The sequence below is a fragment of the Lepisosteus oculatus genome, unplaced genomic scaffold (genome assembly GCF_040954835.1).
Source record: "Lepisosteus oculatus isolate fLepOcu1 unplaced genomic scaffold, fLepOcu1.hap2 HAP2_SCAFFOLD_83, whole genome shotgun sequence".
NCBI lineage: Eukaryota > Metazoa > Chordata > Actinopteri > Semionotiformes > Lepisosteidae > Lepisosteus > Lepisosteus oculatus.
The window spans coordinates 158957-177723 of NW_027168394.1; the positions used below are offsets into that span (position 1 = coordinate 158957).

Below are 18767 nucleotides of genomic sequence, written 5' to 3' on the forward strand. Positions count from 1 at the left end.
TAAACACGAAGCCTCTTTGTATACAAACTGGCTGAATGAAACTGATAATGAGGGGGATATGAGTAATTTGTGGTATAAATTTATAAATCATACTGTAAAGTTAAAGAAATTTAATGCATCTTGTTATATATGTGCTTTAATGCCTCATTCTACAGCCTCACCCATGCGACTTTTTATGAAATGTACTCTTTTATTAATATCACGTTAGAAGGCTTAGACGCTATCAAACAAGAATTAAGGGGAGTTAGATTAATGGTACTTCAGAACAGGTTCGTGCTGGACCTTCAAAATGCAGCATCTGGAGGAGTCTATGCTTTAGTAGGAGACTCCTGTTGTACATATATTCCAGCTAATGACGATGATTACGGAAATATTACGCTCGCTATTCAGCATTTGAAAGAACTAAAAGACAAGGTGAATAAAGAGAGAGGCATAAAAGATACACTGGCTTTTCTCTCCTGGTTAGAATCACTGTTTGGGCCAGGGGGAATGTTTTTCTTTTAAGTTACTAACACCGATTATAGGGGCTGTGATACTTGTCTTCCTGTTTTTATGTTGCTGTATGACATGTATTATTCCAATGCTTCGAAATATGGAAATATGGTACCTAGGGGGATAAACTGTTCATCCTTCCAGTCTGGAGAATTGGCAGCTGTCTGACGTCAGTAAGTGATCCTTAAAAAATTAATAGTTCCATGACAGTGTGCATCACCAGAAAATCAATTTCAATGCATTAAAACTCTTGTTATCCTTCTGATCATTGAAGTGTCATTGCCCCAGCACTGTATACTCTTACTTTTGACGCCTGTCTGAAGTTGGATCCATTTCTAAGAATGGTGACTCACATATCCTCATGCTCAACTTTGGCTCAACCACACAAACTATGAAGTTAATCATCTGCTTTTGCTCCAAGATTTGTGTTACTAGGCTCTCTCCTGGGGATCCTCGTGTTCAAACATTGCCCTTATTGTGGATGATCCATGACAGAATTCAGGGAATTCAGAATTCTGATACCTCAGCTCAGATTCTGACTGGGCAGACTGTCATTGCCTGGTGTGAATGTGTGCATATCTGTTTTTGTGCATGTTCTGTGGCCTGTTGTACAGTACATCACAAATGAAAGGGAAATGGAAAACTAAAATAAGACTCAAGTGTTTTATCTTTCATTAACAGTGTTTCATTAGTATCTATGCTAGATCCTGTCATCCACTGCTTACCACGACAGGCTCTAGCACGGGATAGCAGCTAATACATTTAACAATCTCACTGCACAATGTTGTATATTCAAGGGCTGATCTTCTGTACTTTTTCTTTCACTTTTCATTTCCTGGAAACTCAGTCCTGCCAGGAATAATCTGAGAACATAATCAATCTGAGTGAAATTCTAAGCAGAGGAAGATTGTTTTACAGAGTCAACAAGGTCTAATTCAAGGTCATCAGCACTAACAAGATTCTCTCTGGAGACAGGCGATAAGAAAATTGAAAGTGTGTATTGTTACACAACAGCAGAGACTATGAGTTATGCTATCATGAGAGTGGTGATGGATTTTTTTCATTGCTTAGTTTTGCAGGTTCTGTACATTTGAACATTCAAAGTGACTAAAGTAAAGGAGTTTTCCCTTTTTACCACATAATTCCCAAAGATCAACACTAATAGAAAGCCTAATTCCAGCCAAGATTCAATTACTGTCTCTCAGGCATCCCAGCAGTGGATTTCATGACTTCAGACAGCCATCTTTATCAGTGGAGAACTCAATGCTCTGAGGTTTACTGGCAGAGTCTCACACTGGGTAATATGTTGGTAAATAATGTCCTATGGAATTCTACTATTGATAAATTCTACTATGGAACTGCGATGTGTCCTGAAAAAATCTTCTATGATAGTGGTACAGTCCATCACACCCCACCTACAGCCTTTAAAAGAGAAAAAAAAAACTGACAACAACAAAGTAAGTCTGGTGTAATCAACTAGGTCTTGCAAACATACTTAACCTCTTCCAGCTACCAACATTACAAATGCTGTTTACACATTAGATGGTTATTTTTTGGCTTCTGATATTATGGTGGAAAAAGAGCCCTGGAATCTTTGTAGAAGGACAAAAGACGGAAAGAACAGGCAGTGTAACCATGGCGAAGAGAAGGGAAATATTGGAGAGAGCTTTTTTCATACACTTTTTATCATTGTTTTTCCAGCCCAACAATGATCAACAAATATGGGCAGGCGTCCTGTGCCAAATCCAATCTACCTTTCTTCCAAGCATACAGGAATGTCAGTGAATTAAATATTGACATATGAAAATACCCAAAAATATGCAATCACACATATGCAGTTTGAGCAAACATAAGACAATACCCAAGTACCACAAACTACCAGGCATCATAAGCAGTTCAGGTGGGGAGCTGTGTCAGCATGCGTAGGCTGCAAAGGAACAAGTAATAGGTCTATTCCATGCTTAAAAGAGAAGAAAGAAAACACAACATTTCAGCCGTGGAGCCCTCACACCTAAAGAAGGCTCCACGGCCGAAACGTTGTGTTTTCTTTCTTCTCTTTTCATCTAGTGTCATTAGCCAGTTCCTGTCAAAATAAAATAGAAAAGGATAACATTCTAGAGAGAGTTTGAAATACCAAGGTACAATTTAAACCATATTTCTTCCACTACAACCACAATATTTTGGAGAGATCGCTGAGCCTAACTGTTCTGGCATGTCCGTTAGCCTCCGTCCTGCTTCAGCAATGAATGCAACGGGGCACATTCTGAGGGAGATGCGGTCAATCAGGTTGCAGGAAAACCATGCTATGCTTTTTTTTGAGATCTGAAAAGGACAGAGGGGCCATGTATATGTGTGCAGCTGGATATGTTATTGCAGGTGGCGTAGCAAATTCTGCTGAAGCCCCACTGCCTGGTGTGGACGGTAGCTGTGCATGTTGCAGCAGAATTGTGCATGTGAGATCAAGGGGGCATGTCATGTGTTTGAGCACTTCACTCCCTTCCGGAAGCACGTGATTCCCTGAGTCCAAAAAATTTGTAAGTTCTTTGGATGACCTGTGGACCGATCTTTCACGATGAAGAATTCCTTAAGAAGAATAGATCTCGGCCCACCATCCCAATGCCTCCATCTGAAAACAGCAACCTCCCACTGCCCTTAGTCTGCAAGGCAGTCCTTTCAAGTGCGATGATGACGCCGGGACCTTCGTTGCCTATTGTACGAGCTGAACTTTTGTGCTCATCAATTCAAGGCTCTTTCCATCAACTCATCTTGTCTTTTGACGCTTCATGTTTTGTACTCCTTTGACTATCGGCATATCGGGTGACTGCAAACACTGAAGTTCTTGCTTACGGAGTGTGGAACAGTGTTTTCAAGTGATCGCTGTTCTGTCATGTTGACGCCGAGTGAATCTTTCTTTGGCAACATGGGCAGGCTGACAGCAGCGCGAGCTAAAGTAATGGCAAATTTCTTGACTTATTTCTGAATGTGAATGTTCTTTAGAAAAGGGATGCGGCGTTGCTTCTCCCCCGTGTAAAGGTCACGCATTCCAGACGTGGTTATGAGCGAACAGTTGCCGCAAGTGTTTGAAAAGAGCAAGAGAGGAAGCAGCCCTGCCCCGTGTGAGGATCAAACTCAGGACCTTCAGACAATGAGACTGACGCGCTACCAACTACGCCAACGAGGCCAGCTGCAGTACACAGCTGGAAAGTTTGCCTCATATGGATTTCAGTCGCCCGTTCCCTAATCTTTAGACGCCCTCTGCTGGATGTTGCATTTGCCTTTTGATCTCACCGATACTTTTTTGGTCTGTTTCTGTTGCGAGTCCGTTTTTCAGATCTCACCTAGCACAAGTCTCTCTGGCTGAAGTGGCCTCTCTGCTTCAGCATCGTGCCCTCACTCAGCCATTAAAAACGTCACTCGGACTTCTGACATGCTGACATGAAATGTCAAGAGAGAGTGGCGGAGACGCTTAAGGCAGAGAGAAGATGAAGAGGGGGCGTGGCTGCAAAATGATTGACAGCTGCATGACGCTCTCCATGCAAGGCGTGACCACAGGCTAAAGGACACCTTTCGGCACATCAAGCTCTAAGCACACACCTGGAGGACGTGGGAAATGATCCCGTTATCTCTCGCATGCAAAGCGAGCGCTGTACCATGCAAGCTAACCCCCCTCGCTGGGGTTATGCCTCGGTGTCACCTAGTGCCGCTTGTTCCCCTCTTACCGGGTGCAGTTCACTGCCCTTCGTCTGCAAGGCAGTCGTGTAATTGCAGCTTTCTTGACTTATTGATGAAGGTCTGACTGGACGAGCGAATGACGCCTCTCCCCCGTCCTCAAGCTCGCTGACAGAATAAAATGGAAAGTGCTGCCGTGGCTCATTGGTTTAGGGATATGAGTCTCGCTTAGGGTGCGGGAGGTCCTGGGTTCAACTCCTGGATGAGCCCTTGTGTGTTCTTTTTGTCCTCGTCCACAAGACTGGGAACTGCATGGGCGAATGTGAAGAAGATCCTTCTCGAACGTCCAAAACGTGCGAGAAGAAGGGGCGCTTGTTTCCAGCCAAAACTTCTCGCGTGTGAGACGAGCTGACCATCGCTGCAGGAGGTGGGAGGGTCACTCTGGTAGACAGAGCTGACCTTCGGCAATAGGATTTATACTCTCCAAGATGATATTTGCACTTTCTGGAGAGGCGATTTTCTCCACTTCAGTAGCCAGATTTCGTCGATTGCGTGGAGAGGGCTGTAGAATGTGGCAGCGCCTTTCCTGCTCCGTCCATGACAGGCGTGCTGGTCTCTGGAGAGAGAGCACGGTCCATCAGCGCACTCCAATAAAGGCACTGGAAGCAGCTGAATCGCAATGGCGAAGCTCAACGCTGGGCCGCTGGGCATATCTTACCACCGTTTCCGTAGTGTAGTGGTTATCACGTTTGCCTCACACGCGAAAGGTCCCCGGTTCGAAACCGGGCGGAAACAGACTTATTTTGTCGCCACGCACAAAAGGGGATTGGGGATTCGCCTAGCGCTGTGATCGAACAGACCCACTCACCCCTTAGTGTGGCGGGATCTGCACAGTGCATGTCGCAGCGCATCCTGCTTTCACTTCAATCCGCGTCCTGATGTACCCCGGTCTCCCGCGTGACAGGTGGGGACAGGTGACAGGTCCTATACTAACGAGGAAGACATCGCTCTCTCCGACCCCCGGCATTGTGTCCCGACCCACCGTGCTGGAAGCCGACGGGTGCTGTGATTCCTTTAAGGAGCAGAAATGACAACCGAGGAGCCGAGAGATCATTTCAGCATTTCGCGTCTGAACGGAAAACACAAACGACCAACTCGGAATGACTTGCCTTTGACGCTTTTCAAAGCGTTCTTTGTGCACGACGACTGCGCCGCCTAGCAGATACAAATGGGTTGTACAACTTTGAACTAGCAAATGGAAGAGGGCTAAGCCCCCTCTCTTTTAGCCCAGGTTCAATCTGTCTCCCAGAATCACCAGGGCGCACACACACACACCCGTGCCGTTGAAGTGCTCTGCTTCATTTCTAAGGGCAACTCAACATTCACTCCTACCCCGAGTGCAGAAAAGACAGTGTCTGCAGCAACAGCAGCTCAGGTCTCTGCACAGGAGCTAAGCTGCCCCCATCTCCTCTGCTCTGCGGCTCCTGCGGAGTGGAGTCCTGCCTGGAGCTGTGTTTGCAGGCGGCGGCTCCCCGCGCCCTGTCTGTGCGTCGTGAAATTAATTAATAACGTTAATAAATTTATAAAGTTAATTTATAAATTTATAAAGTTAATAAAGTTATAAATTAGAAATTAATAACGATATAATTATATTCATGTACCGCAACACAAGAATAGTACACGCTGTACATTGTCTGTCGATAATGTTTCTGTAGTGCTTTTTCAGCACTCAGCACGTGACTGTGCTGGTGGTGCTGTGGGTTAGGTTCCTGACTTCCATATCACACGGTCTATGATTGAATCCCATTGAACTATGACTTTATTTTTTAACAAACATTTCTTTGAAAAAATGAAACGTTTCCCTTGGTCAGAGATTAAATAAAACCTCACTTTTTTTGAGCAGAAGGTTTACTGTGACCTGAGAAGGGCCGGCATCCAATCACGGTGGTACACACACACGCTCTCACCTATATGAGCTACACGGCTACCAAGATGATCTCAGGTGCGCCGAGCTGGTACGGAACATATTGAACTGATCGACGGCGAATTGTCTCTCAGACAGGCTTTTCACCTCTGAGCTCCCTGACTGACAGTGATCAGCTAGGTAGTGAAACAGTCAGCTGCTTCTAAGCCTTAAACAGCTGCATCTCGGCGCTTCCACGGAGAGATGATTTGAAAGCCGAACATCACCCGTTGGGAACACCTTACTATCACTAGTTTAAGAGACTCTTAAGGTCTTGCAGAGGTGCCTGTCTAATAGCATGCACTTTGCAAGCTATAGGTGTTTAGGCTGAGGCAGAATGCCTGTTAACAAAATGTTTTTCTAAAGGTGTGTCCAAGTGGCTGCAAAAGGACAACACTCCTGGGGCACCGTGGCTTAGTTGGTTAAAGCGCCTGTCTAGTAAACAGGAGATCCTGGGTCCGAATCCCAGCGGTGCCTTCTTTGTTCTGTCTTCTCGAACAGTACTGGTCATTATGGACAACCGCCTACGGCTAGACTTAATTAAATGCAAGTATTCATTTCCTGTCTTTAACGCGACTTGTTTTTCTTAAAATGGATGCAACTTGCAAAACATGAAATACAAACCTTGCTAATCAGCGCTAGCGGCTGGCAAAAAAAAAGAAGTCAGCAATGTTTTTTTTCTTTAACCTTAACCCTGCTAATAGAGAAGAGTTAAACGACCGAGTCTATGCAGCTTAAACGGTGCGCATGTCGGGTCCTTAGCTGAAAGGGTGGTAAATCACGCTCACCCCAGTCCTTAATCTTTTAAAGAGGATACAAAATTGAACCTAGTCGCCACATCACATACATCCTATTCAACGATAAAAAGGTAACATCTATCCTCGTCCAGAGTAAATCTCACGTTGAGGGCATATTTTTTTCCACTTTACCATGAGTCGGGCTCGGCTGCACAGAGGAGAGAGCAGAGCAATGAGGTCACGGGGACAGGGGAGTCACATGCTGGCGGTTTGAATACGCGGAAGATCACATCCGCACTCCGGACTCTGAATCCTGCCATCCGAGTTAAGATCTCGGCGGAACCTGAGGCGCAGTTCCTTCTTAAAACGTAATCTGGTGAGCATTTCTAGAATCGTACTTGTATAGATGCAGCCTTTAATGTGTTGCTAGGTTAAAATTGATGACTTCTTGAACTTCAGTAGGCAACTGCCCTCTTGATTTCGGATTTAATTTCTTTATTACAGGGGCGCTTTTATGAAGACAGAGTCATGTTCAGGTACTTTGCTTGATGGAGGAAGCTCATTTCGGACTCTGTGATCTGCTCACCTGGAAAGGTCTACTGTACTACTACAAGAGAGAAGTAGAGTCTGGAAGAAGGGACAATTTTATGATGCTTTGGAAGGTAATGCTTTTTTTTCTTTGAAATCGAAATGAATCAGAATATCAGTGCAAAAGACAAACTCTTGGTTTGGTTTAAAGAGATATGGTTTTAAAACAGACAAAATGTAGAAAACAGGTGTTTCTCACTTTTGGAAAAGAATGGACCGGGGGTAATATTTTACTAGTTGCAGGGCTGAGATCACTGGGTTACAGTCCTGTAGTGTCACACCAGGGACAGTGGCGCAATGCATAATGCATCTGACTACGGATTAGGAGATTGTAGGTTCGACTCCTACCTGGCTCGGGTCGTTTTAAAACACATCGGGCTATTCCCCAAGTAGCCTGTGCTACTTACTGCATTGTAATCGTACCCAGTAAGAGATTTCCTTCATATAAATGAACTGCACCTGACAGCTTTAGAATAACACCTGGGCTCAGTACGGTGCTGAGAGCTCAGCGTTGCTGTTCTAATTAGCACGCACGATTGTTGCTAGTTGAAAACTTTTCCCAATACCCCGCTTCCGCTGGTTTGCAATACAATCGGCGAAAGCAATTTTTGACAGTCTCGTCAGAGACTGAGCAAGGTGTTTAAAGACAGATTTTGTCATGGTGACATCATGGTAGAAAGAAACGAGCTTGTTACGTCTCAACAGAAACGCTCTTTATCTCTTTCAGCGTTATGCAGAGAACAGCGTCTGTCGAGATCACTTTTGAGTCAGCGCGAAACGCCGTGTGCTGTCAGTTTGATTTCATATTGCTCGTAGCGGCGCCCGGCTTTTGTCTGTCAAACGTTAGGTTGCGCTTCTTCATGCTGCATCGTCGGCATGAGTGGAGCTTTTTAAACGTCTGTACTTACTGCGCCCCATAAGAAATCGTTTGTCCCCGTTCAAAAGAGATTGTGCGATGTCCTGCAGCGTTTGCAAAGCAAACCTTTGACAGTTTGAAAAGAGGAATTTATTGTGCTTCCTGTGCGTGCAGTAGTTACAAAGTTGAAGGTCTTTACACGATCTGCTGCAGTTTTCAGTGGGCGAGCTTTGTCAGATGGCTTGGAAAAACGCACTGTGTTTCGGCTCGGGAAACATCATGGGCAGTGTCCTGCATGTTTTCTGTGTATAGCTGTCTTTTAACACATACAGAATTCATTAGAAATCATTGATTTCTCCAATTAACAAGGGTCCCTTTTGAACCTGCGAGAAGCATTCCTTCAATGTAACAGATTTACTCCGGGAAAAGGCAGCATGACATTGAGAGTAGCTCAAGCTTTCAGCACCCGTATCGGACTGCGTGTATGCAGACACCGCTCAGAATCCCCTGTAAGATTCTCCTTCAATTCCGTTTTGCAGTGCTTTAGCTCTTTCAAAAGGCTTCGCTTTGCTAGTCATAATCCAAGGCTCATGACAGCATTTGAAACCAATTGCCACTGCGTTGGCCAGGAATCGAACCCAGGTCAACTGCTTGGAAGGCAGCTATGCTCAACACTATACCACCAATGCACGCCCACAGGTGCCCTGCAGGACACCACCAGAGAATGCTCACGATTTCGGAAGCTGTCTCCGGGACGTGCTGATTCCACACATCCTGAATAAATCATGATATTGTTAGTTGCTGTAGCTAGACGTTCAAATGAGTTTCATGGCCAGATGGACTGTTTCCTCCAGCGATTTCGATTTTTAAGAACTTTTATTTCCTTTTCACAATAAAATACAGGGCATCACAAATGCTTTACATTAATATACATACTTAAAACAGTATATATGATCACATCTTATTACATTTTGACACGGTACGAGTTACATAGCAACAATTTCTTTTTTCTGAAGCAAATCACATTCTTTACTTAAACATGATAGTGTTTTTCACAGTTTCTTGAGATATTGACCTATGCCCTCTATTTCCCACAGATTTTCTGCTTCCTCCCTCCCTTCTCTCCACAGATCTCTGAGGTAATAGTTCTCTCTGGTGATGAACAGGGCCAGGCTACCTGCAGCCTTGACTGGGATCTTGATGCCTTTGAACAGCCCCATGTTCCTCACTCTCCACAGGGCGTCTTTCCCACTGTTCACCACGGCCCAGATCCTGTCAAACACGTCAGGAGGAAGTTTGACAGGAGAGATGCCGTATATGACGAAAGCAGCGGTCAGGGTAAATTGGGGCGAGAGAGCCTGCAACCAATCTTCAAACTGTGCCCAGAAGGCCTTAGCAAAAAAGCAGGACCACAGGAGATGGGTCACAGTCTCCTCCTCGCTGCAGCCCACCCTAACGCAGCGAGGGCTGGGTGTGAGGACCATACGGTACAAGGAAGTTCGTACCGGTAAGCACTGGTGGACGACACTCCAGGCTAAATCTCTGTGAATGTTGCACAGAAACTTAGAGGATGTGTGTTTCCACACCTTCCTTGTTTGGGCTGATGTTAAAATGCCCACAGGGGTCTGCCTATTGTTCTGGGGTGCAAAGAAATCTTCCAGTTTTTGGACGCTGACATCTCGGAGGGGAATATGGCCAATTGTGTGAGATCTTAGAAAACTTTTAACTGTCCCATAAATTGCAGGGCATGTGTCAGAGAGTGGGACATCCAGCTTGGGTCTGACACCCCACACTCTGAACACCTCCCTACCTACCCAGAGCCTGGAAAAATAAGTCCAGGTACGCGCTGCAGGTGCTGTTGCAAAGCCTCTCAGCACAGAGGCCAGGAAAATGCACAGCAGCTTCGTAGCAATATCTGGGACAGACTTCCCCCCTGAGGGTAGCGGCCTGTACATTATTTCCCTTCTGAGTCTTTCCTGCTTCACACCCCATAGAAATTGAAACATCAATCTCCTCAGCACCGCCGCAACACGGTGTGGGATTGGGAAGGTAGAAGCCAGAAAATTCAAGACAGGCAAGAGCTTGGCTTTGATGACCAGCACCTTCCCTGTCATGGTGAGGTCTCGGTTCTTCCATTGCATCAGTTTTTTGTTTAAGATTGGCAATTTGTTCTGCCAATTTACTGTTCCCATCTCTTCTCCAAAATACACCCCCAGGACCTTAATTCTCTTCTCTTGCAGCCTGAGATCATGTCCTTCTTTTGGCTCCCTCCAGTTCTGATAAAAAAATCTCGCTCTTTGATTTGTTAATTTTTGCAGAGGAAGCCAAAGAGAACCGATCACAGCACTGCAGAGCTCTACTAATTGAGGCATTGTCAGAGAGGAGCAGGGTGACGTCATCCATGTATAGAGATGTCTTTACCTCTCCTCCCCCACTTCCAGGTACTGGTATCCCATTAATGGCCTGATCCTGGCGCAAGGCACAGGCTAAGGGCTCCATAGCCAAAACGAATAACAAGGGGGATAATGGCCAGCCCTGCCTCACAACAGACTTCAAAGGGGCGTGATCTATTGCCATTAACCATTACTCTGCTGTTGCTACCTGTGTACAGCAGGTTAATCCACTTTCTCATGATGGGGCCAAACTTCATGTGCTCAAGTACCGAAGTTAAGTACTGCCGGTTTAGGCGGTCAAAGGCCTTTTCTAGGTCTACACCTGAAATGCACAGAGGGAGGGAGCGATCCTCTGAGTACAGACAGACATCCCTCAACAAGGCCAGGTTGTCGCTCATCAGGCATCCTGCTATCCCACAAGTCTGTTCTTTCCCTACCAGTGAGGCCACTACATTTTGTAGGCGCAGGAAAAGGGCTTTGGACAGGATCTTAGTGTCCACGCCTAACAGGCTGAGGGGTCTCCAGTTCTTTATGTCATTCTTTGCTCCTTAAACAAGAGAGAGATAGTGCCTTCTCTTAAGGAGTCAGGCAGCAATTCTGTCTTATAGCTTTCCTCGAATAGGAGCAGCAGCGGATCCTGAAGCAGATCCCAAAAGGTGCAATAAAATTCTTTAGGGAGCCCGTCAGCACCCGGAGTTTTCCCCTTCTGTAAGCTCTCCATAGCCTGTCTCAGCTCTTCTACTGTCAAATCCCTCTCAAGTACTTCCCTATCTTCTTCACTCAAAACGTTTTCTAGCTTTGAGGTAAAAAAATGAATTTCTTCATCCTTTACCTCTGTAGAGCTGTACAGTCTTGAGTAGAAGGCCTCGGTGCAGGAGAGGATTGCACTCGGCTCTGTTCTCTCTCGTCCCTCCTCATCAACTACACTTTCCATGACAGACTTGGAGCCTTCCACTTTCCTGAAAAAGAGGCGAGAACACTTCTCATTTTCTTCCAAGAACTGCACTCGACTACTTTCTTCGGCTATGCTCCGGATGTCCTTTTTTAAAAGGGTGATATCCTCGAGCACATCGAAGCCACTGTGCATCATCGTGTAGAGACGCTGCAGCTGCCTCTGTTTCCTGGCTAGCACTCCTCTCCGTCTGGCAGCAGCCTTCCTTCCCTCAGCCATGAAAAAGGCCTTTGTCCTCACCTTCACCTCCTCCCACCACTCTCCTACTGACCCGTACAGACACTGCAAGGACAGCCACTGTGATAGTTTCTCCTTGTAGCAGGATACTACCCCCTCGTTCTCTAGCAGCTTTGTGTTGAGTTTCCAGATGCCTGGGCCAAAGCCCTGGAGTTCCACTCTACGACCTAAAGCCTGATGATCTGAGAAGAAGACAGGCTGAAGAGTGACCCCAACAACTTTCACTCTCTCTGAGACAAAGCAATAGTCAATTCTGGAGCTGCTATTCCTCCCTGACCATGTATATCCTGCTGTTGTGGGATATATACATCTATATGTGTCTGAGAGTTTAAAGTCTTGAACTAAGTTTTGCAGGGCCAGTGACCTGGAATCCAATTTTATCAGAGAGCTAGACTGCCTGTCTGTGTGCTCTAAGATACAATTAAAATCCCCTCCCACTATCACGTCTGTGCTACATAACAATAGGTGAGAGAGTGCCTTGAGTAGCTCCACCCTTCCTCCCACGTCAGTAGGGCAATACACATTGATTAGCCGCAGGTTAACGGTCCCCCATTCCACATCCACACACAGCAACCTGCCATCTATGACCCTCTGAATACTTTTCAATTTGAAAGCCCATCCTTTGAAAAGAATGGCCACGCCAGAGGCTCTGTTGTTATTGTCCCCTGACCAAACAGAAGGCCCTTTATCCCACCTATCTTCAAAGCTTTTATACCTCTCTTGATAGGCTAAAGCACACTCCTGCAACATCAACACATCTCCCTCTCTCTGCTGGAGGTAATCAAAGACAGACTGGCATTTAACTCTGTCATTGATACCTCTGGTGTTAAGAGATATTATGTTTAGAGCCATATTACATAAGAAAGTGGAACCAGTCTTTACAAAACACATTTCTCTTCGGCATTCACGGAGTCCATTTCAAGGAAGGGGGTAGAGGGAGGGGTGGAGGGGTTCCAGCTGTTCCCATCGCCATGCTCTCCTTCCTCCTCGCTCGGGGAGAAAACAGAGTCATTTTTCCTTTTCCTCAAGTCCAGCTCCTGGGAGCACTGAGGGGAAAGGGGTGCAGCCGATGCACCAGTCTCCTCTTCCCCCTCACCAACCATTTGCTGCAGATCCTCTGTGATGGACTGGATGGAGGAGAGGAGGGCATCTGTAGCACTTGCAGAGTCTGAGAAAAGCAGCTCCGCTGAATCCTGGGTATCCTCGCTGGACCCGCTCCACCGGGGGGCCCCACACTGGCCCTCGTTCTGAGGAGCAGGAGTGGGGGAGGGGTCCTCGCTGTTCTCGGGGGTTTTCAAACCCTCGTGCTTGTCTGGTGCAGTCTGTTGTGGGGGCGTAGTGGATTTCTCTTCCACCGGCCCCGGAACCACAGCAGGGCAGATCCTGGCTGGAGGCTGAGACTTTATCAAACAAGGGTTCTTTGTTTGACTTGTTGTTTGCTTTGGCTTTTCGGGCCGGTTTGGCTGAAACAAGCACTGCCTCATCCTTTCTCATTTTGAGTTTATTGGCGTAGGCATGAGGGCAGTTTATAAAAACGTGTCCTTCCAAGCCAAGTAAATTGCACTTTGGCAGCATTGAACAGTCAGAGGCTAAATGTCCCTGTTTGCCACAGGTCTTGCAGCATTTCACAGTGCAGGGCGATGCCAGGTGTCCCACAGCGCCGACACACCTTTGGTTGTCCCACATAAAAAACATAGCCATTGCAGGCGCCCAGCCAGATTGTAGAGGGCAGGTGCCTTAAGCCTCCATTTACATTGTCCGGTAGCAAGCGAACCTCGAATTTCCTTGCTCCTGCTTTTATACCGTCAACATATCTAACCTCAGTTCCATGGTGGACGGTGCAGTACTGGTTAAGCCAGGTGTGAATGTCCTCCGTCTTTTTTGAAGGTACAGGCATTGAGCATTGGTGGTTCAGTGTTAGAATTCTCGCCTGCCACGCGGGAGGCTTGGTTTTGATTCCCAGCCAATGCAGTGGCTTTTGCAACTCGCAACTGAAAACCCACTGAAGCTAAGCGGGTGTGAGCTAGGTCAGTACCCGGATGAGGGTGAGCTACAGGGAAAAACAAAGCTTCCAGCTGGAAGCGGTGTTAATGGTGCCGGCGGGGGGGCGCTCACCCTGAGGTCTGTGCGGGTCCCAATGCCCCAGTATAGTGACGGAGATGCTGTGTTGTAAGAGGGCGCTGTCTTTTGGATGAGATGTAAAACCGAGGTCACAGCGCTCTGTGGTCATTAAAAATGACCACCAAAACCTTTGACAAAAGCTCTTGGTAATTGATGGTCTTCAAAAATGCTTCTCCTTTAGGTACATTTTAAATCAGCTGAAAAATGCTGTGAAATGGGGGGCATTTCAGGCCAGTGTAGGATTTTGGTTACAAGAACCATGAAAGTGCACAAGAAAGCCCGTACACTGAATTACACGGCTTTCTATTCAAAAGAGGACAAAAGAAATTCCCTGAGTTCGATTTTTTGCAGCACTGAGAGGGGCACTGTTGCGAGGCCAGTTAGCTCAGTTGGTTAGAGCGTGGTGCTAATAACGCCAAGGTTGTTGGGTCCGGCCGTCTGATTGGCGTTCTTTTCTTTGGGGGGCGGGAAGTGTCCGGCCGCAGGGGATCTTGGGACCTTGCCTGCATAGCGGCTTCCCAGAGTGCGTCGTTTCCGGCACAGTGTGGCCGGGTGTTTTCCGAGTTATCGCACGGATTGGTCACGCTCGCAAGCCGTGAGCCGCAGGCGATGAGCCCGGAGCTGAACGGGCCCCACTGGCTAGTTTGTAAGGCCAGGTGCATTGCCAACCACGACCGGCAGCGCAGAGGCTTTGAAGGCGGCCTGGGCTCCTGTAGCTGTGCAGCCACGCACTCTGGTTTCTTTTCATGTTGTACAAATCTTTCGCCTTTTACTAAAGATTTCCGTGGAGAGGAGCATGAAGGAGTTCCATGGAATTTTTGTGCTTCCCTGCCTTCGGGTGGGGCGCAGCCTGGCTGGTCAAAGAGAGAAAACAAAAACGCCCGCAATCGGTCTTGTTATGGCGATTGTGGCAGTCTGCTCCGCGAGTCCACGGTCTCCGGCCGTCTGATTGGCGCTCTTTACTTTGGGGGGCGGGAAGTGTCCGGCCGCAGGGGATCTTGGGACCTCGCTTTGCATAGCGGCTTCCCAGAGTGCGTCGTTTCCGGCACAGTGTGGCCGGGTGTTTTCCGAGTTATCGCACGGATTGGTCACGCTCGCAAGCCGTGAGCCGCAGGCGATGAGCCCGGAGCTGAACGGGCCCCACTGGCTAGTTTGTAAGGCCAGGTGCATTGCCATTCACGACCGGCAGCGCAGAGGCTTTGAAGGCGGCCTGGGCTCCTGTAGGTGTGCAGCCACGCACTCTGGTTTCTCTTCATCTCGTACAAATCTTTCGCCTTTTACTAAAGATTTCCGTGGAGAGGAGCATGAATGAGTTCCATGCAATTTTTGTGCTTCCCTGCCTTCGGGTGGGGCGCAGCCTGGCTGGTCAAAGAGAGAAAACAAAAACGCTCGCAATCGGTCTTGTTATGGCGATTGTGGCAGTCTGCTCCGCGAGTCCACGGTCTCCGGCCGTCTGATTGGCGCTCTTTTCTTTGGGGGGCGGGAAGTGTCCGGCCGCAGGGGATCTTGGGACCTCGCTTTGCATAGCGGCTTCCCAGAGTGCGGCGTTTCCGGCACAGTGTGGCCGGGTGTTTTCCGAGTTATCGCACGGATTCGGCACGCTCGCAAGCCGTGAGCCGCAGGCGATGAGCCCGGAGCTGAACGGGCCCCACTGGCTCGTTTGTAAGGCCAGGTGTATTGCCAACCACGACCGGCAGGGCAGAGGCTTTGAAGGTGGCCTGGGCTCCTGCAGCAGTGCAGCCACGCACTCTGGTTTCTCTTCATCTCATACAAATCTTTCGCCTTTTACTTAAGATTTCCGTGGAGAGGAGCATGAACGAGTTCCATGCAATTTTTGTGCTTCCCTGCCTTCGGGTGGGGCGCAGCCTGGCTGGTCAAAGAGAGAAAACAAAAACGCTCGCAATCGGTCTTGTTATGTCGATTGTGGCAGTCTGCTCCGCGAGTCCTCGGTCTCCGGCCGTCTGATTGGCGCTCTTTTCTTTGGGGGTTGGGAAGTGTCCGGCCGCAGGGGATCTTGGGACCTCGCCTTGCATAGCGGCTTCCCAGAGTGCGTCGTTTCCGGCACAGTGTGGCCGGGTGTTTTCCGAGTTCTCGCACGGATTGGTCACGCTCGCAAGCCGTGAGCCGCAGGCGATGAGCCCGGAGCTGAACGGGCCCCACTGGCTAGTTTGTAAGGCCAGGTGCATTGCCAACCACGACCGGCAGCGCAGAGGCTTTGAAGGCGGCCTGGGCTCCTGCAGCTGTGCAGCCACGCACTCTGGTTTCTCTTCATCTCGTACAAATCTTTCGCCTTTTACTAAAGATTTCCGTGGAGAGGAGCATGAATGAGTTCCATGCAATTTTTGTGCTTCCCTGCCTTCGGGTGGGGCGCAGCCTGGCTGGTCAAAGAGAGAAAACAAAAACGCTCGCAATCGGTCTTGTTATGGCGATTGTGGCAGTCTGCTCCGCGAGTCCTCGGTCTCCGGCCGTCTGATTGGCGCTCTTTTCTTTGGGGGGCGGGAAGTGTCCGGCCGCAGGGGATCTTGGGACCTCGCTTTGCATAGCGGCTTCCCAGAGTGCGTCATTTCCGGCACAGTGTGGCCGGGTGTTTTCCGAGTTATCGCACGGATTGGTCACGCTCGCAAGCCGTGAGCCGCAGGCGATGAGCCCGGAGCTGAACGGGCCCCACTGGCTAGTTTGTAAGGCCAGGTGCATTGCCAACCACGACCGGCAGCGCAGAGGCTTTGAAGGCGGCCTGGGCTCCTGCAGCTGTGCAGCCACGCACTCTGGTTTCTCTTCATCTCGTACAAATCTTTCGCCTTTTACTAAAGATTTCCGTGGAGAGGAGCATGAATGAGTTCCATGCAATTTTTGTGCTTCCCTGCCTTCGGGTGGGGCGCAGCCTGGCTGGTCAAAGAGAGAAAACAAAAACGCTCGCAATCGGTCTTGTTATGGCGATTGTGGCAGTCTGCTCCGCGAGTCCACGGTCTCCGGCCGTCTGATTGGCGCTCTTTTCTTTGGGGGGCGGGAAGTGTCCGGCCGCGGGGGATCTTGGGACCTCGCTTTGCATAGCGGCTTCCCAGAGTGCGTCATTTCCGGCACAGTGTGGCCGGGTGTTTTCCGAGTTATCGCACGGATTGGTCACGCTCGCAAGCCGTGAGCCGCAGGCGATGAGCCCGGAGCTGAACGGGCCCCACTGGCTAGTTTGTAAGGCCAGGTGCATTGCCAACCACGACCGGCAGCGCAGAGGCTTTGAAGGCGGCCTGGGCTCCTGTAGCTGTGCAGCCACGCACTCTGGTTTCTCTTCATCTCGTACAAATCTTTCGCCTTTTACTAAAGATTTCCGTGGAGAGGAGCATGAATGAGTTCCATGCAATTTTTGTGCTTCCCTGCCTTCGGGTGGGGCGCAGCCTGGCTGGTCAAAGAGAGAAAACAAAAACGCCCGCAATCGGTCTTGTTATGGCGATTGTGGCAGTCTGCTCCGCGAGTCCACGGTCTCCGGCCGTCTGATTGGCGCTCTTTTCTTTGGGGGGCGGGAAGTGTCCGGCCGCAGGGGATCTTGGGACCTCGCTTTGCATAGCGGCTTCCCAGAGTGCGTCATTTCCGGCACAGTGTGGCCGGGTGTTTTCCGAGTTATCGCACGGATTCGGCACGCTCGCAAGCCGTGAGCCGCAGGCGATGAGCCCGGAGCTGAACGGGCCCCACTGGCTAGTTTGTAAGGCCAGGTGCATTGCCAACCACGACCGGCAGCGCAGAGGCTTTGAAGGCGGCCTGGGCTCCTGCAGCTGTGCAGCCACGCACTCTGGTTTCTCTTCATCTCGTACAAATCTTTTGCCTTTTACTAAAGATTTCCGTGGAGAGGAGCATGAATGCGTTCCATGCAATTTTTGTGCTTCCCTGCCTTCGGGTGGGGCGCAGCGTGGCTGGTCAAAGAGAGAAAACAAAAACGCCCGCAATCGGTCTTGTTATGGCGATTGTGGCAGTCTGCTCCGCGAGTCCACGGTCTCCGGCCGTCTGATTGGCGCTCTTTTCTTTGGGGGGCGGGAAGTGTCCGGCCGCAGGGGATCTTGGGACCTCGCTTTGCATAGCGGCTTCCCAGAGTGCGTCGTTTCCGGCACAGTGTGGCCGGGTGTTTTCCGAGTTATCGCACGGATTTGGCACGCTCGCAAGCCGTGAGCCGCAGGCGATGAGCCCGGAGCTGAACGGGCCCCACTGGCTCGTTTGTAAGGCCAGGTGTATTGCCAACCACGACCGGCAGGGCAGAGGCTTTGAAGGTGGCCTGGGCTCCTGAAGCTGTGCAGCCACGCATTCTGGTTTCTCTTCATCTCGTACAAATCTTTCGCCTTTTACTAAAGATTTCCGTGGAGAGGAGCATGAATGAGTTCCATGCAATTTTTGTGCTTCCCTGCCTTCGGGTGGGGCGCAGCCTGGCTGGTCAAAGAGAGAAAACAAAAACGCTCGCAATCGGTCTTGTTATGGCGATTGTGGCAGTCTGCTCCGCGAGTCCTCGGTCTCCGGCCGTCTGATTGGCACTCTTTTCTTTGGGGGTTGGGAAGTGTCCGGCCGCAGGGGATCTTGGGACCTCGCTTTGCATAGCGGCTTCCCAGAGTGCGTCGTTTCCGGCACAGTGTGGCCGGGTGTTTTCCGAGTTATCGCACGGATTGGTCACGCTCGCAAGCCGTGAGCCGCAGGCGATGAGCCCGGAGCTGAACGGGCCCCACTGGCTAGTTTGTAAGGCCAGGTGCATTGCCAACCACGACCGGCAGCGCAGAGGCTTTGA

At 49.2% G+C, this 18767-nt stretch overlaps 11 non-coding genes across 11 annotated transcripts; all 11 read left to right on the forward strand.

Annotated features, from left to right (window-relative positions):
- Positions 1-4883: 4883 nt before the first annotated feature.
- trnav-cac (transfer RNA valine (anticodon CAC)) lies at positions 4884-4956 on the forward strand. The gene has a single exon. It is a non-coding gene; the product is annotated as a tRNA-Val (tRNA).
- A 1571-nt stretch (positions 4957-6527) lies between these two features.
- Positions 6528-6601, forward strand: trnat-agu (transfer RNA threonine (anticodon AGU)). Its single transcript has one exon. It is a non-coding gene; the product is annotated as a tRNA-Thr (tRNA).
- Positions 6602-7937: 1336 nt separating this feature from the next.
- On the forward strand, positions 7938-8076 carry LOC138235785 (U4 spliceosomal RNA). The gene has a single exon (XR_011188326.1). It is a non-coding gene; the product is annotated as a U4 spliceosomal RNA (small nuclear RNA).
- A 6660-nt stretch (positions 8077-14736) lies between these two features.
- On the forward strand, positions 14737-14853 carry LOC138235803 (U5 spliceosomal RNA). Its single transcript, XR_011188344.1, has one exon. It is a non-coding gene; the product is annotated as a U5 spliceosomal RNA (small nuclear RNA).
- A 391-nt stretch (positions 14854-15244) lies between these two features.
- Positions 15245-15361, forward strand: LOC138235786 (U5 spliceosomal RNA). The gene has a single exon (XR_011188327.1). It is a non-coding gene; the product is annotated as a U5 spliceosomal RNA (small nuclear RNA).
- A 391-nt stretch (positions 15362-15752) lies between these two features.
- LOC138235807 (U5 spliceosomal RNA) lies at positions 15753-15869 on the forward strand. Its single transcript, XR_011188348.1, has one exon. It is a non-coding gene; the product is annotated as a U5 spliceosomal RNA (small nuclear RNA).
- Positions 15870-16260: 391 nt separating this feature from the next.
- Positions 16261-16377, forward strand: LOC138235787 (U5 spliceosomal RNA). Its single transcript, XR_011188328.1, has one exon. It is a non-coding gene; the product is annotated as a U5 spliceosomal RNA (small nuclear RNA).
- Positions 16378-16768: 391 nt separating this feature from the next.
- Positions 16769-16885, forward strand: LOC138235788 (U5 spliceosomal RNA). The gene has a single exon (XR_011188329.1). It is a non-coding gene; the product is annotated as a U5 spliceosomal RNA (small nuclear RNA).
- A 391-nt stretch (positions 16886-17276) lies between these two features.
- LOC138235789 (U5 spliceosomal RNA) lies at positions 17277-17393 on the forward strand. The gene has a single exon (XR_011188330.1). It is a non-coding gene; the product is annotated as a U5 spliceosomal RNA (small nuclear RNA).
- A 391-nt stretch (positions 17394-17784) lies between these two features.
- LOC138235798 (U5 spliceosomal RNA) lies at positions 17785-17901 on the forward strand. Its single transcript, XR_011188339.1, has one exon. It is a non-coding gene; the product is annotated as a U5 spliceosomal RNA (small nuclear RNA).
- Positions 17902-18292: 391 nt separating this feature from the next.
- Positions 18293-18409, forward strand: LOC138235792 (U5 spliceosomal RNA). The gene has a single exon (XR_011188333.1). It is a non-coding gene; the product is annotated as a U5 spliceosomal RNA (small nuclear RNA).
- Positions 18410-18767: the final 358 nt, after the last annotated feature.